Below are 4864 nucleotides of genomic sequence, written 5' to 3'. Positions count from 1 at the left end.
TTTGTATCTGTTGTAAGTAATGAAGAAGTGCTCTGCTTGTTTGCTCTCCCTCTCTATTTTGGCTGCTAGCTCTTTACTGGTTGAAGGGATATCATCCGTTTCCAAATTATCACCTTTTCATCAAGTGGGCTTATAGGCAAGGACCTCCACCGGTGCTCATCCTTTCTTTTTTGTTATGCGATAATTTTCGCTTCATGTTTTCAGTCAATCCAGACCTGCACGAAAACATTGTAACTTAATTTTTAAATTATTAAACCTTACCTCCATGTATTGGAATCTTTTGTTGGTGGGCCAAGTGCATTTAAATTCCCTTTTTCCTCCCAAAACTCCTGCTTCTTCCTTCGGTCGCTTTTGGAAGCCCTGCAAGATCTCTTTTTAGCCATCATATCACACAATTTTCCGTTTTCTATTATTTTTGACCTGTCAAAAAATATCATTTAAGACAAATAACTAAGGACACCACCATTATGTCTTTTACAACCATAATCGAAGTTTTACTTACATATTTGGGGAAATATTTTATCCAAGTGCAAAATGAATATGCTTTCCATGACACAACTTCAACGCAAAACGTAAATACGATCGCAATGCAGAATACACTGGAATTTTCGTTTGAATCGAAACCAGAATCAGTTGCTCGGAGAAAAATTTCGATTCGTAGAAATTAGGGCTGATTACAACTGATTTGCTAACTAAAATATTGCGACGACTACGCCTAAATACCTGACTCTTTGTTTTACCTGTCAGTTGCTGCCCGTGTGACTTTGCAATTCGCAATTTACCTCTTGCTATTGGCTTTTAGCGATGTTGTTGTTGTCACGCGCTACCTGGAGTTGTTGTTATGCTATTTCCACACTCAAACCTGCCGACGCACCGTCAGCAATATCGGTGGGAGTGGAGTCAAGGGCGTAGCCAGGTCCTCATGTAGGGTGGGGCTGAAAAAAAATTTTTAATTCCAGTAACTTTTTTTATATTATTTTTATACCTTTCATGCTAATAAAAGTTTTCTTGGATTCGCTGAAAACTCCTCCAGAATTTTCGTTTCCATTTCCGCTTGATTCTCTTTGACTAAAGCCCGGTGGGTGCTAAGCATGCAAAATCCTGCAAAAATAAAATTTACGTACTTAATTATTTATAAAAAATGTTTGCTTTTATTACCATTCAACCGATTCTCTCCCATTGTTGTTCTCAGCCATGTCTTTACTCTTCTGAGAGTGCTGAACGACCGTTCAACAGTGGCAGTTGTGCAGGGAATTGCGAACAGAATTTCAAGTCCCTCCCTTATCCTCGGATAAAAATCTGAGCTATTGTAAGCACATATTAAATCTAACTCATCTCCTTCCTTATCTTTCCAATATTTGTAATAAAGTTCAAGCTCATTTTCAATATCTTTTATATTGTAAAAAGAGCTTGCACGCAAAACTTTTTCATTGAATTCGCTTAGAGAGATAGTTTTCATATGCAGTGGACTTAAGGCTGCGAGATCAAAAGTTGGAGTGTTTTCTTTAGGAAATCGTTCTCTAATAGATGTTATTAAAGAGTCCAAATATGGAATGAAAATTGCCCGGCGGTAATACTCTGCTGTTGTCGTGAATGGAGGATTTGATCTTTTTGTTTGCTTCTCGACGACTCTGGGCACACTTATATTGAGCGATGCATTCTCAGCTAACTTTTCACAGTCTCTAAAAATCTTTTCAAATTCGCTGACAGATGTCTCTCGATGTTCCTCAAATAAATTTAAAATGTTATTGATGTGATCTCTACATTTAATCACATCATAGTTCTTGGCTTGCAATATATTCACTACTGGTTGGAGAATGCTGTAATATTTGGCAATAATGAACATACAAATAAGAAAAACGCTTTTAGTTGCAGCACTGTGAAGTTGCCAATTTTGCGTTTTCTTTTGTGCTTAGTTTTTCCAATCCATCTATTATATCACAATCGAAATTTTTAAAATCAGCGATGCTTTTGTACTTCTCCGACCAGCGTGTTTCACAAAAAGAATGTACATTCGGAGCGTATCTTCTGCGAAGGGGTGACTCTTTGAAAAAATTTATTACATCCTTTATGGTGGAAATGGTGTTACGTATTTCAGAGACTGAATTCAGGTCATTAACCACCAAATTGAGGCGATGACTGGCGCAATGAATATAACAACTTTTTTGGAATGTACCTCTTAATATTTTTTGCACCCCACTAGTATTGCCGGCCATAGTAGCACATCCATCAAACCCAAGCCCAACACATTTAGCAGGATCTAAGTCTAAACCTTCCACAAATCCTTTGATGTTGGCTGCAATTGTTGCTGCGTTCATTGCATCTAATTCCATAAATCCAATAAGTTCTTCACGGATAATTTTCTTTCTGCTGTCAAAAAATCGAATTCCTATCGAAAGTTGTTCCTTTCCAGCCATGTCTGCTGTCTCGTCTGCTAAGATGCTGTACGCTGACGCTTTCTTAACATCTGTGCAGATGTAATTTTTAATTACTTTCGCCGAAATGTCCAAAATTTCATTTTGGATTTGTGGACTAGTATACTTTGCGTTTTGTTTGCCATCCTCCAAATTGTTTTTTAATGCCTCATCACCAACTGATATTCTCATCATAAGCAGATCATATAGAACATCTTTGAAAAAGCGAAATAATGAAATATAGTTTTTAACTTTTATAAATCTGTTAGATTTACCTTCATCATTCGTTTTGCCACGAAGAGGAAGATCATGCGTTCCACAAAACAAAATTGTATTTATAATGGATTTAATAATTTTTTTATTTTGTTCAATTTTTTTTGCATGACCCCGTTGCATTTGCAAATCGACAGGAGTTTCATTTAAAAATGACATTGCTGATTGCGTAGCTTCTTTATGCAAACTGCTTGATGCATGAGCTTTGCAGTACTCATGCACATTTTTAAATTTTGTAAAAGGGCGTACAACAAACGAGGAAGTTACGCCTGGTTTGTTGAGAGGCTTAAGCTGCACGCAATAAAGACAAAAAGCGCCCTTTAGCCTGCGCGAGTACACCAACAATGGTTTGTATAAATCTAACCATGACCAATTGAATTTTCTCTTCAAGTGTGTTGCATCAGCTGAAAAATTATAATTTTGGTCGGGCTTCCAACAACTAACCAACAGTTCTTTTTTCTGCTCCTCACTCATCGTACCGACTAAAGCCACCCATTTGCCAATATCGTTGGCATGGCAATCATCCGCCGTCATATCTGCCGCGTGGCTCTCTTCACTTAAGCTGCTATCATTTAAGCTCAGCCTCCTCTTCAATCTCGCTGCAATAAGAACATATGTATCATTAAAAAGTGTAATGCAATAACTTAAGTCAACTATTACGTACTTGTAGTATTATTAAAAAAGGTTGTAATGTCCATTTTTATTATATTATTATCAGTTATACTTCTTAAGCGACACTTTTTTTTAACCAACACTAATCACTTTTGACACTTTTTCTTCTTTTAATTGCCTGAATGACAGCTGTCTCTCAAATATGATAGTGATGACAAACTATTAAAAAAGCTATTGATGGTAAGCATACGATCGATAAATTATTTAACTACATTGCATTCATTGCAACTTTACAAACAAAAAATCACCAATGGGACGAATGTTAGGGGGGGACAGCTGCCCTATGGGCCCCTCTCCCCCCCTGGCTACGGCCTTCAGTAGAGTGTTGACCGGATACGTGTTTACCGGTGTTAACTTATATATTGGGATAAAATATTTTTACATTTGTCGATTCTTTTGATTCCACTTGCACATCTAGATATTTTATTGTCTAAAACTAATTTTCCATGTTTATATGATATACATAGGTGTTACATCGAATGTCTCGCATTTTTCTGTTATAATTGGGTATTTATATACTACAATAAATGTGTCATTAATTCTACATACATGTATATCAGAATATTCCATAATATTGATTACCGGAATTTCTGTATTTTCTGATTTAATTTTTTTTTTCAATATCATTAATATTTATTGATGGTGATTAAAAGTTTTTATTTCTTGCGAAATGAATTGTTAGAGCTATGTCTTCTAATTCTTTGTGAATTTCCTGTAACATTGTGTGTTGGGTAATTGTTTTATAGTTGAATGTTTCTAACAGTTTCTCAAAATGGGTGTTGATACATCTTTGTTTGTTATTATTTTCTATAATGTCGTTAATTTTTTCTTTAATGTCTGCCAGGTCGTAATGGTCTGGTACTCCTGTAACAAAACTAAATGCTGATCCTAAAAAATTTAAATTTCTAGGCTTTCTCCTGATTAAAAGTTGGGTTTTTAGTACATCAATTCTATTAATTAATGCAATTTCCTTTCCTAATCCTGCAGTGCTTTGCATTGAGTCATAAAGTGAGTCGTAGTATGATAAGATTTTGGTTAAATTAATCATGTGGAATAGGCAATCTGAATTTTCGTAGATGTAACTGGAATACGTTTCTGTTAGCAAGTATTTTTTATTTTCCACATTGGTCACTTGTAGCGCTGTTGCTTCCTTTAGGAAGATCATTATTACAATCGTGCGATACATTTCTAATGCTGTCTTTGTTTATTATTTTATTTTTTGTAGTTAACTCTGTATTTTCTTTGTCTTCTTTAACGATGTGTTTAATGTATCTTTTATTATATTTTCCACGTCTACTAGTTTTTTCGTAGATTTTTTGTGCCGGTTTAAATTCTAGAGTTCTTTTCTTGTTATGGTATTCTAGCATTTGTTGCTGTTTTTGTTCAATATTATTTTTCACCGTTTCACTAGTATCCCTGTTGAAAAGAAGATCGACTGGCTTCCTTTGTGTCACTGAGTGTATGGTTTGGTTATATTCCTTGACGGCGGGAAAGATTTGTTCTTC

The 4864-nt window shown here is 35.4% G+C and overlaps 1 pseudogene; it reads right to left on the bottom strand.

Moving 5' to 3' along the window:
* Positions 1-2749: 2749 nt before the first annotated feature.
* LOC126767447 (uncharacterized) lies at positions 2750-4545 on the bottom strand (annotated as a pseudogene).
* Positions 4546-4864: the final 319 nt, after the last annotated feature.

Source organism: Bactrocera neohumeralis, unplaced genomic scaffold (assembly GCF_024586455.1).
Source record: "Bactrocera neohumeralis isolate Rockhampton unplaced genomic scaffold, APGP_CSIRO_Bneo_wtdbg2-racon-allhic-juicebox.fasta_v2 ctg6610, whole genome shotgun sequence".
Taxonomy (NCBI): Eukaryota; Metazoa; Arthropoda; class Insecta; order Diptera; family Tephritidae; genus Bactrocera; species Bactrocera neohumeralis.
This window is presented reverse-complemented; position numbering and strand designations above follow the sequence as displayed.